The sequence below is a fragment of the Bos javanicus genome, chromosome X (genome assembly GCF_032452875.1).
Source record: "Bos javanicus breed banteng chromosome X, ARS-OSU_banteng_1.0, whole genome shotgun sequence".
In the NCBI taxonomy this organism is placed as follows: Eukaryota; Metazoa; Chordata; class Mammalia; order Artiodactyla; family Bovidae; genus Bos; species Bos javanicus.
The window spans coordinates 139,359,477-139,372,976 of NC_083897.1; the positions used below are offsets into that span (position 1 = coordinate 139,359,477).

General features: G+C 45.8%; 1 protein-coding gene across 9 annotated transcripts in view; it reads right to left on the minus strand.

Moving 5' to 3' along the window:
- Positions 1–13,500, minus strand: part of LOC133242143 (uncharacterized) — a 487,229-nt gene that overhangs the window by 248,607 nt on the left and 225,122 nt on the right. Inside the window, exon 4 of one of the 9 annotated variants that reach the window (XR_009734791.1) lies at positions 6,832–8,664. The exons of the other annotated variants lie outside the window; for them this stretch is intronic. The gene's annotated coding sequence lies outside the window, so the exon portion shown is untranslated. Of the gene's footprint in view, positions 1–6,831; positions 8,665–13,500 lie in introns of those variants that run through there. 9 annotated transcript variants of the gene reach the window in all.

Sequence of the window (13,500 nt, forward strand, 5' to 3'; positions counted from 1 at the left end):
ACTATACAGTCCATGGAATTCTCCAGGCCAGAATACTGGAGTGGGTAAGCCTTTCCCTTCTCCAGGGGATCTTCCCCACCCAGGGATTGAACCCAGGTCTCCCTCATTGCAGGCGGATTCTTTACCAGCTGAGCCACAAAGGAAGTCCACTTACAACAGAGAAAAAGGTAATTATTGAGTTACTGAAAAATAAAATTTGACCCAACTTATCAAAGCAACTGCTTTGTTTGAAAGAGACAACCCTGACTCGTATGTAAATTGCCCCGAGAGGTGAGTTACACAACGAGTTGGAATAACAGTAGTAGGGCTAACTTCCTTCTGCTACTGGTCGGGTGGGTCAGTTATAACACTGTGCTAACAAGGTCAAGGGTACGTTACAAGCCCAGGTGGGTGGCTGACGTTATTCTGATCCATGGCCAGGAAATGCACCTTCAATTTCAGCTGTTTCAGAATCTTATTAGGGACAGCAAGTTCCTTTAATTATGTGTATTTTTTTAAATTTATTTATTGTGCTATTCTACATTACGTTATTGTTTCTTCTTCTTCTTTTTTTTTTTTTTTGGCTGCACTGGGGCATATGGGATCTAGTTCCATGACCAAGGATCAAAATTGTGTTCCCTTCATTGTAAGCACACAATCTTCCCCTCGAGAACATCAGAGAAGTTCCAACACTTCTTAAACATAGGAACACAGCAAACGTTTTCACGTGTACTCGTATCTCTTTGGGGGAAATTATCCACTCCAGTGCTCTTGCCTGGAAAATCCCATGGCTGGAGGAGCCTGGTAGGATGCAGTCCAAGGGGTCGCTAAGAGTTGGACACGACTGAGCAACTTCACTTTTACTTTTTACTTTCCTGCATTGGAGAAAGAAATGGCAACCCACTCCAGTGTTCTTGCCTGGAGAATCCCAGGGACGGGGGAGCCTGTTGGGCTTCCATCTATGGGGTCGCACAGAGTCGGACACGACTGAAGTGACTTAGCAGCAGCAGCAGCATACGTTGATTTATAATATGCATTTGGGTAACTGGGAGATAAATCATAAATTATTCAGTTACAAATGGCATTTTCTCCTACAGGAACATGGGCTTGCCTGGTGGCTCAGCTGGTAAAGAATCCGCCTGCAATGCAAGAGACCCCAGTTCGATTCCTGGGTCAGGAAGATCCCCTGGAGGAGGGCATGACAACCCACTCCAATGTTCCTACCTGGAGAATCCCCATGGACAGAGGAGCCTGGCGGTCTACAGTCCATGGGGTCGCAAAGAGTTGGACACGACTGAGCGACTAAGCACACCCATATGAACACCATCTGAAGGTGACTGTTCAGATTCTATGCTGGACTGCCAGAGAAGGAGGAATGTATTTAAAGTTCTGTCTTCAGAAACAGACTCACAGACTTAAGAGATGAACATACGGCTGCCGGAGTAGAAGGATGGGGGAAGGGATAGGTAGGGAGTTTGGGATGGACATGGACACAGTGCTGAATTTAACATGGAGAACCAACAAGGACCTGCTGGACAGCACAGGGACATCTGCTCAATACTCTGTAGTAACCTTATGGTTCCCAGGGGGAAGGATGGGGGAAGAGATAGTCAGGGAGTTTGGGCTGGACATGGACACACTGCTGCATTTAACATGGAGAACCAGCAAGGACCTGCTAGAAAGCTCAGCGACCTCTGCCCCGTGTCATGTGGCAGCCTGGATGGGAGGGGAGTTTGGGGGAGAATGGATACATGTGTATGTATGGCTGAGTGCCTTCACTGTCCACCTGAAACCACCACATTATTAATCAGCTGTACTCCAATATAAAATAGAAGATTTAAAAGATAAATCATGTTCTATGTTTCCATAACTTCAGTTCCTTAAGAACGTGCCAACTTGGCTCCCAGAGTCCAGGTTAAGTCATACAGATTGGCCTTTAATTGATAACATAAAAGATGCCAAACTGTTTTCTTAGCACTGAAAACATCACGCTTTCCGTGGCCAGCGTTTCACCAAAACCAGGTGGGTCGATTTTCATATTCACGGAAAATTCTTGAAGGTTATGCAAGTTCTCCGTACTTTGGAGGAGGGGGTGAGGTCATCCTAAAGGGTTTCAGCCTTTAGAAACAGGATTCAACAATGTGGTTTCTGTCATAACAAGCTTTTAGCTCAGGCTTCCCAGTGGCTCAGACAGTAAACAGTCTGCCAGCAATGCAGGAGACCTAGGTTCGATCCCTGGCTTGGGAAGATCCCCTGGAGAAGGAAATGGCACCCCACTTCAGTACTCTTGCCTGGAAAATCCCAGGGACGGAGGAGCCTGGTAGGCTACAGTCCATGGGGTTGCAAAGAGTTGGACACGACTGAGCGACTTCATTTTCTTTCACTTTCCCAGTGGCTCAGCAGTAAAAGAGACCCACCACAATGCAGGAGGCACAGGAGACGTGGGTTCGATCCCTGGGTTAGGAAGATCCCCTGGAGGAGGGCATGGCAACCCACTCCAGTATTCTTGTCTGGAGAATCCCATAGACAGAGGAGCCTGGCGGGCTACAGTCCATGGGGTCGCAAAGAGTAAGATGCAACTGAAGCAATTTAGCACACATGTAGCACAGCTCAAGCCTGGGTTTATTATCCTAAACTTAACTTTCCTTTACTCTGATTGTATCTATTTTCCCTAGCCTGTGAACCTTTCTGTAAGCTAACCGCTAATTGTTTCAGAGTGAGGTAAGCCAAGTAAACCTAACTGAATAAACGAGTTAAAACCAACAAGCAAAGTAACTGCAGACACAGTGTCCTCTGGGAGCTAGCAAGATTTGTTTATCCATGCTTCTCTTTCCTCCTTCTAAACCTCTGAAATCACAGGGAAAATGTGAATACTTGTTATATAAAACACATTGCAAAACTGTGGAAAGAATACTTCACATGTCCTGAGATTGACAGTGGGATCACTAAGCAGAGGGCAAGGCCAACATTCCCATTTTCAGCTTCCCTGCCTCTGGGAGGCTCTCAACACGTCCCTGAATGCCAGGAAACAGATAATGTACCCCTCTGGTAGATGGGTACATTTTGACAGTTATCATTTAGTCCCGTTCACGTTCCTGAGTCTAGAGAAAGAGAAAAAGGACTCTGGGTGCAGGAGGCTGACTTGACGGGCAGAAGGGGAGCGCTCCTTTTAACACTTAGCTGCAAACACATTGAGTATTTGAGTTGAAGAAACCCAGGGTTTGTGTGATAGAAATCTCTTTAGTGGTGGACCTGTTAAGCAGCTGTACTTTCCCAGATGAGAGCGACATTTTGAAATGTGGCTAGTGCAACTGAGGAGCTGGTTTTTTACGTTTTATGCTAAATAATGCCAACGTACGCACAGGTGGCTACCATACCAGACAAGAGCAGGTGACGACACAGGAAAGGCACACACAGTGGCCAGACTCTGTTCTGACACCTCCCTGTGTTAGCTGTCCATGCCTGTTATCTCCTCTAATTATTTAGTAGTTAACTGCATTAGTAAAATGCGGGCTTCCCTCGTGGCTCAGACAGTAAAGAATTCTGCCTGCAGTGCAGGAGACCCAGGTTCGATCCCAGATTCGGGAAGATCCCCTGGAGAAGGAAATGGCAACCCCACTCCTGTATCTTTGCCTGGAGAATCCCATGGACAGAGGAGCCTGGCGGGCTACAGTCCATGAGGTCGCAGAGTCAGACTGAAAAACAGCAACATCTAGTGTCTACAAAGAAACTGAGGACCGGTGCCCTAAATTTCCTCTGAAGTAATTGAGGCAATTTAAGTTCTAAATTATACTCTATCGCATTTATCTCTTTGGTTCACGTAGCTTTCTGAAAACAGGAGATAACCTGATGGTTGTGTGGATCAGCTTGCAAATACGAAATGTGCAGAAATAAAGAAACTCCCATCCTACAAGTCTCTACATGGGCTGCATAAAATGAAGCCACTCTCCGTAGGCTGGTAAAACGCACGAGTCAATTTTATTACGAGTTAATGACGTGCTAGTTTTGATCACTTGGTGTATTTTTTTTAACTCCGTAAGAAGCAATTGATGGCAATTCTAACGTGGGTGCTGCTGGCATGTCTGTTATGTATGCTCAAGATTTCCTTGTATAATGTCTAAATTATCCATTGATTCATATGCTATGATCTAATGTAGGATTGTTTTTTCAAGACAGAGAGAAATCATGAGACAATCGTGTCTCTTTCTCCTTTGAAAAAATACAAGCAGCATATTCATCCTAGTCTGTATGACCGAGCAAATACTGGGAAGGATTTTTAATACAACAGTTTTTCTTTTGTCTTCCCAACAGATTTGAAAAGACAGACCATCCCTTTTTAATTAGTAAAACAGCAACATGTCCCTGCATGGCTCTGAAAGCCAAGCAGATACATAAAGGTATTAAGATAAAAACTTAAACACGAATGATTCCAATGTCAGGTAATTTTCACCATATGGCAATGAGAGGCTAACTCAATATTAAATAGTGATAGGAATTCTGTTTCATTTACAAAGTACACAAGTCAAAGATGGCTCTTACCACTTCCTGTTTCCTTTGCTATATTATGCCTGCTTGAGTTTCTCAGGCATACGATAACGTGCCTTCTTGAAAAAAAAATCAAGAAACATTTTCTTGGTTAACGATTAATCGGTGCATACAAATGTTTAACAGGGTGTACTGTCAATTAAAAATAAATGCGAGCCTTCCATAAACTTCTGTACAATGTGGAGCAGGATGTTTCTGGGCCACCCTTTCAGCCTGGGGTTAGGCGAGGATTTTCAGGGTTTTTTTCTCAGGTTTCCAGGGAGTCTCCAGTGAATCGGACTGAGTTTTATTTCTGGGTTCCCAGGGTCCAAGCTTTCTTTGATTGACAACTGTTTGCAGAGAGCAGGCCGCGGGCCCAGGGATCTGGCACGAGGACCTAGAGATGACAGACAGCGTTGCTCTGCAAGGAGGTTCACAGATGCCCACGTGGTAACCACAGGGCTAGGCAACGTGCGACCGAGACTATCTCAGATGACCGAATTCGGATGGAATCACCAAGCGCAAGGCACAGGCAAAGGAGGGCATGCAGAGAAAGGCCGCCTCGTGGACACAGCTCGTGTGTCCTCCTCTCTGCCTCTGATTGCATTATTTATTTCCTGGGAGGCTCTCAGCCCCGAGAAATGGGTTCTTCTCCAAAGTCACCAGTTATTTAATTTTCAAAAGTAAAAGTGCTATGGATGGAAAAACACACAAAGTTTTAAAAAAAAAAAAAAAGCACAAGACAAGCAAAATGCTAACTTTAACCTAGAGGAAGAGAAACCAGAGTCATAAACAATACATGGAAATTTGATGTTGTTTGTGCAGTCCCCAAGTCATGTCCAACGCTTTGCGACCCCATGGACGGCTTCACACCAGGTTTCCCTCCTGGAATTTGCTCAAACTCGTGTCCATTGTATCAGTGATGCCATCCAACCATCTCATCCTCTGTTGTCCCCTTCTCCTCCCGCCCTTCAATCTTTCCCAGCATCAGGGTCTTTTCCAATGAGTCAGCTCTTTGCATCATGTGGCCAAAGTATTGGAGCTTTGGCATCAGTCCTTCCAATGAATATTCAGGATTGATTTCTTTGAGGATTGACTGGTTTGATTTCCTTGCTGTCCAAGAGAGTCTCAAGAGTCTTCTCCAGCAACACACTTCAAAAGCATCAATCCTTTGGCACTCAGCTTTATGGCCCAACTCTCACATCTGTACGTAACTACTGTAAAAACCATAGCTTTGATTATACAGACCTGTGTTGGCAAAGTGATGTTTCTGCTTTTTAATACTCTGTCTGGGTCTGACACAGCTTTTTTTTCCCACGGAGCAGTCACCAAGAAAAGGGTTCTTTCTTTAATGGCTGCAGTCACCATCTGCTGTGATTCTGCAGCCCAAGAAAATGAACTCTGACACTGTTTCCACATTTTCCAATCTATTTGCCATGAAGTGATGGGACCGGATGCCATCATCTTTGTTTTTTGAATGCTCACTTTTAAGCCAGTTTTTTCACTCTCCTCTTTCACCTTCATCAAGAGGCTCTTTAGTTCCCCTTCACTTTCTGCCATTAATGTGGTCATACCAGCATATCTGAGGTTGTTGATATTTCTTCTCCTGGCAATCTTGGCTCCAGCTTGTGCTTCATCCAGCCCAGCGTTTCTCGTGATGTACTCTGCATGTAAGTGAAATAAGCAGGGTGACATTATGCAGCCTTGACTTACTCCTTTCCCAGTTTTAAACCCGTCTGTTGTACCATGTCTGGTTCTAAGTGTTGCTTCTTGCCCTGCCTACCGGTTTCTCAGGAGGCAGGTAATGTGGTCTGGTATTCAGATCTCACTGGGAATATTTCACAGTTTGTTGTGATCAATACAGTCAAAGGCTTTAGCACAGTCAATGCAGCAGAAGTAGGTCTGATGGAATTCCATCACCTCTACTAGCTTTAACATTAATATATGTGTATCGAGCTTCCCTCATAGCTCAGCTGGTGAAGAATCTGCCTGCAATTCAGGAGACCCCGGTTTGACTCCTGGGTCAGGAAAATCCCCTGGAGAAGGGATAGGCTACCCCCTTGGGTATTCCTGGGTTTCCCTGCTGGCTCAGATGGTAAAGAATTCAAGTGCAATGCAGGAGACCTTGGTTTGATACCTAAGTTGGGAATATTCTCCTGGAACCCACTCCAGTATTCTGGCCTGGAGAATCCCATGGACAGAGGAGCCTGGCGGGCTATAGTCCATGGGGTCCAAAGAGTCAGACACGACTGAGAGACTAAATACACATATATGCATATGTACATGTACAACTGAGTTACTTTGCTGCACAGAAGAAATTAACAACACTGTAAATCAACTGTACTTCAATAAAATAAAAAAACAAATAAAAGTATACCAGATTACCATGAGGTACCCTCAGCAATTCTATGTGACACAAAAGAAAATAACTTTGAAAACAACTTCATTTTACCCAAGTACAAACGAAACATTATATACACACAATTGTTTTGACACTGTTTCTACATTTTCCAAACTATTTGCCATGAAGTAATGGGACAGGATGCCATGAGCAGTTTTCAATACACGCTGGAATCATGTGAGGACCTCGTCCAGGGTGTGCCCTAGACTAATAAAATATAAAATTCTGGAAGACAAATGTGACATGGGCAGCAGTATTCTAGAACTTCTCAGGTGAGCATCCAGGTCAGGCAGTGCTGGGTAGATCAATACCTTTCAAAACTTACTGGGCACACAGGTCACCGGGATACTGGGTAAAATGCTGATCATAATTGCAGGGTGAAAGCTGAGATTCTGTATCTTAAGAAGCTCAAGGTGATATGTGGAATACACTCAAAGTTGCATGTGGCCAGATGACCCTAAAGGGCAAAGTGGGGAGGAAATACACAGAAATTTCTACAAATACACAGGAATACTTAGAATTGAGACTTTCAGGGCTTCCCTGGTGGTCTCAGTTCAGTCAGTTCAGTCGCTAAGTCATGTCTGACTCTTTGCGACCCCATGAACTGCAGCACGATAGGCCTCCCTGTCCATCACCAACTCCTGGAGTTTACTCAGACTACGTCCACTGAGTCGGTGATGCCATCCAACCATCTCATCCTCTGTCATCCCCTTCTCCTCCCGCCTTCAGTCTTTCCCAGCATCAGGGTGTTTTCAAATGAGTCAGTTCTTCGCATCAGATTGGCCAAAGGATTGGAGTTTCAGCTTCAGCATCAGTCCTTCCAAGGAATATTCAGGATTGATTTCCTTTAGGATGGACTGGGTTGGATCTCCTTGCTGTCCAAGGGACTCTCAGGAGTCTTCTCCAACACCACAGTTCAAAAGCATCAATTCTCCTGCGTTCAGCTTTCTTTATAGTCCAACTCTCACATCCATACATGATTACTGCAAAAACCATAGCTTTGACTTGGTCAGCAAAGTAATGTCTCTGCTTTTTAATATGCTGTATAGGTTGGTCATAGCTTTTCTTCCAAGGAGCAAGCGTCTTTTAATTTCACGGCTGCAGTCACCATCTGCAATGATTTTGAAACTCCCAAAACTAAAGCCTCTCACTCTTTCCTCTGTTTCCGCATCTATTTGCCATGGAGTGATGGGACCAGAAGCCATGATCTTGGCTTTCTGAATGCTGAGTTTTAAGCCGACTTTCTCACTCTCCTCTTTCACTTTCATCAAGAGGCTCATCAAGGTGTCATGTTCTAGGGCTTCACAAAGAGTCACTTGTGAAGAACAATATGCGTCAAGGGTCCTAGGAGCTGAGTTCCATGACGAGCCCACAGCACATGCAGCGTCAGTCTCACTCGCAGATGCTGTGTCACGCTGCAGGGCTGCAGACTTTCACAGGGCAGGCTGCCACGCTGGAGCGGCCCACAGGGCAAGGAACTGCAGGCGTCCGGTAACCAACATCCAGCAGAGCGCTGAAGCTCGCAGCCTATGGGAATGGGGAGCTCACCGACAACCAGGAGGCGGGCTCCTCCCCCAAGGCAGGTACCCAAGCGTACAGGGTGTATCTTCCATCATCCGGAAATGGACCTGCTGTGTGCGGTCTGGTTCCACATGTGCTCACCCATCACCACCGTTAACATATGTGGCTCAATGGAACTTGTCAAAGATGCTACAAGGTGTAGCCACGCCTCCTTTGTTTTGCAACGGCTATTGCGGCGTCTGATATTACACAGTGAAGAAAAATGTCTGTTTATTAAGGCAGAAATTTAAAGAACATTTAAGTCAGTGCTCTGTGGTGACCTAAAGGAAAAGAAGTCTTAAAAAGCGGGGATGTGTGTGTGTTAGTCGCTCGGCCGTGTCCGACTCTTTGCGACCCCATGGACTGCAGCCCGCCAGGCTCCTCTGTCCATGGGATTGTCCAGGCAAGAATACTGGAGTGGGTCGCCATGCCCTCCTCCAGGGCATCTTCCCGACCCAGGTCTCCTGCAGTGCTGGCAGATTCTTTACCACTTGGGCCACCTGGAAAGCTCTGTGTGTACATATAGCTGATCCACTTTGCTGTGCAGTAGAAACTAAAGCAACACTCTAGACCAACTATATTCCAATATGCAGAAGGGAACGGCAACCCACTCCAGTCTTCTTTCTGGGAAAATTCCACAGACAGAGCAGCCTGGTGGGCTGCAGTCCGTGGGGTTGCAGAGAGTCAGACACGACTGAATGACTTCCACACACACACATATACTCCAGTAAAAAAAAAATTTATTAAAGAACACTGATGTTCTCATTACCAATTTAAATGCCCAATGGATAAATGATTTTCTGAGCTTTAACTACCTGACCCCTCCCCAACTGCCATCCCTCTTTTATTTTTCCTTTAGTCAGAGGACTGTCTCAGCTCCTGGCTGTAGCTGGCTTCTTACCCAAGCTGTGAGTTATAAAGGAGGCACACTCACGTGGTCCCCAAGATGGCAGTAACTGGATGAAGCCTTCCTTCTGCATTCACTACGTAATCCTGAGCCAGTAGTTTGCTTTTTCTCCCTCAACTTTCTTTCCCACCACAAGGACCGCAAACTACACAGTGATATCGAAACACCAGCTCTGCTCAGATAACCTGCCGTTACATTTTCTCAGCTCTGCCTACGTTCTTGCTCCATCTGAGAAGTACCGGGATTTATCTCCCTTCCAAACAGTAAAGAAAGAAGCTGGACAAAATAGTAATAATAACATAAACCATGCATTGTCATGTCAGAGTCCTCCAGGGGAGCTCAAAGTCCCGGTGAACAACTCAGGAATGCAGAGGAGAGCCATCGTCAGCTTAAACTTGAAGCCCATTAACAAGTGATGCTGGGCTTCCCTGGTGGCTCAGTGGTAAAGAATCCACCTGCCGATGCAGGAGACGTGGGTTCAGTCCCTGGTCCGGGAAGATCCCATGTGCCATGGAGCAGGTAAGATTCACAGTGACTGAATCTGTGGTCCACAGCCTGGGAGTCGCAATGACTGAGCCCACAAGATACAACTACTGAGGCTCATCAGCCCTACATCACATCCTCCACAACAAGACAAGTCACTGCAATGAGAAGCCTGTGCATTGCAACTAGAGAGGAGGCCCCGAAGGCCACACAGCGACAAAGATCCAGCACGTCCCCCCAAATTTTTTTTTTAAAGTGATGCTATAACTGTGCTGCTAAGTCGCTTCAGTCGTGTCCGACTCTGTGCTAACCCATAGACGGCAGCCCACCAGGCTCCCCCGTCCCTGGGATTCTCCAGGCGAGAACACTGGAGTGGGTTGCCATTTCCTTCTCCAATGCACGAAAGTGAAAAGTGAAAGTGAAGTCGCTCAGTCCTGTCCGACTCTTTGCGACCCCATGGACTGAAGCACACCAGGCTCCTCCATCCATGGGATTTTCCAGGCAAGAGTACTGGAGTGGGGTGCCTTTTCTGGAGATGCAAACTATGAAACACTCAGGTCATAAAGTATCTTTCAAAGGTGGTGTCTTAAACAGTGTTTACGTAGAGATACCGTTATCTGTCTTACAGGGACTGCAGATAATTTTGAGTACTTTAAACATCTTTCATGAGACATCTGCTAGGTCTAACGGTTCACAGTCTTTGAGTGGGGTTTTCAAATGTTTAGGACCAAACTGAGAAATCACACAGGCACACACACACACACACACACACCCACCCACCCACATGCACGCATTTGTGAGTCATCTTTAATTGCTGGGCGTCAAGGCGGTTTTGAAGCCCTGAATGTTGTGTAATACTGTTGACTGTGACTGAGTTGTGTGGGAGAGGGACGTCACGCCTGAGAATTTCTATTGTCATGATCTTCTGTCTACAGAGATGCCTGTCTGGTTGTGCGTGCCGTCCGTGTGTCTGTTTACCTCTCATGAGCTGGCATCTTTTCGGGACAGAGGAGGACCCCGGGTTCTGACCAGTCTCCTGGGGTGCTGACTCGGAGCGCAACGGCCAGATTTCCCCACACTGCGTTGGTTTACAAATGCCATTGGTTTTCTTTGCTCTGAGGTCACCTATGAGCTCCTCTCAGCCACAGTGGGCTGCCCTGGTGGCTCAGATGGTAAAGAGTCTGCCCGCAAGGCAGTGGGAGGCCCAGGTTCGATCCTTGGGTGGGGAAGATCCCCTGGAGAAGGGTATGGCAACCCACTCCAGTCTTCTCGCCTGGGAAATCCCATGGACAGAGGAGCCTGGCAGGCTACAGTCCACGGGGTCATTGCAAAGAGTTGGATACCACTGAGTGACTAAAACTTTCACTTTTCAAGCCACTGTAAAATGCATCATGGGGGTCTCATCTCTACCAAGACACATTTCATGCCATTTGAACAAAACTATAATTGTCCCTGAAGTTACAGAATTGTGCATGGGACTCTGCTGTTCTGTGACGTGTCTGACAAGTCTGAAAGTTGTCAGTCGTGTCCAACTCTTTGTGACCCCATGGACTGTACAGTGGTCCATGGAATTCTCCAGGCCAAAATACTGGAGTGGGTAGCCATTCCCTTCTCGGGGAAATCTTCCCAACCCAGGGATCGAACGCAGGTCTCAAGAGATATTTAAGTTTCCTCTGGGGTAAAATGGTCTCTCGAGCAACATTGCCTGCTGACTTGCCGTTCCAGGCTAGCGGTTCCGCAGGCTGGAATGTCCCTTCTTCCCTCTCACCCCCCTGCCCCTTCTACCAACCACAGGCAGCTAAGCAGGAACACCAGGACATTCCCGAGCTTCTGAGCCAGCTCCACTGTGGGCGTGAAAACACGCCTTCTCAGGTTCACAATTCAGCCACGCTCGGGTTCTGGAAAATGGACAGCTACTAGCTGGCGGCCAGATTTGAGGTTTCAGGGTTTGAGGAAATGTGGGCAAGTCAAGTCTGCACACATCTTTCCCATTCCCACAAGGAGAGAGCTGACTGTGTTCCAAAGTGATTTTCCCCGGGGCTAAGAGTAAATTGTGGATCTCAGCCTGGGGATGACTTCAGTGTCGGAATGTTATTTCAAATCCAGACTCTTATCAACTAAGAAATAATTGTGCAGTACTACATTCATAATATCCAGCAACTGTCACTTTGGTGCAATCATCTATGAATTGCTCAGAGGTTATGCAGAAACCATCAAGAATTAAATAATTTGCTTCTTTGCTCATTTAATTAAATATCTAATGCCTAAAACAAGATGTGGACACAGGCAATGTGATCTAAAATTTAAATTTAGTTTGTGTTGACTGTACCACACTCTCATATTACACGGGGTGAACCACAAAGCTACATCATATTTTAAGAACACTTAACTCCATTGTATATACGTCTCTGAAATTTGTTCTGCCATGAAGAAAAACTCACACTTCTCCAGTGTCTTTCACATTACTATGTATGACTCCTCCCGTCTATCAGCCTTTACAGATTTCTAGTTTCCAGTAAACTAAGCTTAAAGGCATAAATGGCTCTGCAGTGGTGTATAGGTCTGTTATTAATATCACAGCTGGAATTTTAGAACACTTTGAGCCAATCTGAAACAAGCTAGTTGCATAGTTGCATCACTGTTGAAGTAATGACAGCCAGTTGTCACAAAGTCTCTAGTTTGCTATGAAATACCTAAGTCCTCCATCCTAAGGGAGATCAGTCCTGAGCGTTTGTTGGAAGGACTGATGTTGAAGCTGAAACTCCAATTCTTTGGCCACCTCATGTGAAGAGCTGACTCATTGGAAAAGACCCCCATGCTGGGAAAGATTGAAGGCAGGAGGAGAAGGGGATGACAGAGGATGAGATGGTTGGATGGCATCACCAACTCGATGGACATGAGTTTGAGTAAACTCTGAGAGTTGGTGATGGACAGGGAGGCCTGGCGTGCTGCAGTCCACGGGGTCGCAAAGAGTCAGACACGACTGAGTGACTGAACTGAACTGAAGAATGAAAATGAGGAGAATAAATATAGCCATGCGGATCAAAAGAAAAACTCCATGATACCTGATATAAATGTATGACAGAGAAAAACCAAAGAATCTGAGTGTTTACACTCAAAGATAATCTAAACATAAAATCAAAGCAATTAAAAAAAATTTCAAAATACAGCAGTGCGGGTAGAAAGAGAGAGAAAGGGAACAGAGGTAAATTATACAGAAGGGATATGTCCTCTCTGATCTGTCTCAAGGTCCCCGGGGAGCCCCCTTGGCTGGCAAGATAGTTGCCTCATAGCAAGTGGCTCCAACATCATACCATGACTTGCCACAACAATGTGGTATTATATTGTTAAAGTAAAAAATAAAAAATCAAGGGGAGGAACAAGTCCCATTAGAAATTCCATTCAATACCCAGAGTCCATGTCTGACTCTCCCGTCACTTTGCTGTCCTAACAATGGAGCCAAGTGGACATCGCGTCCTAGAACTGAGGTCCACAGTTTCTCCAAACGTGAGCAGCCGCAGATTCAAAGGCCAAATGAAGACTCAGCGGGATGCGATGATTCCACAGCACTGTCAGCAGAGACACAGGCAGATGGAGAGAAATACAGTCTAAGGGTTTTAATGTCTCTAAGGGACAGAACATTATC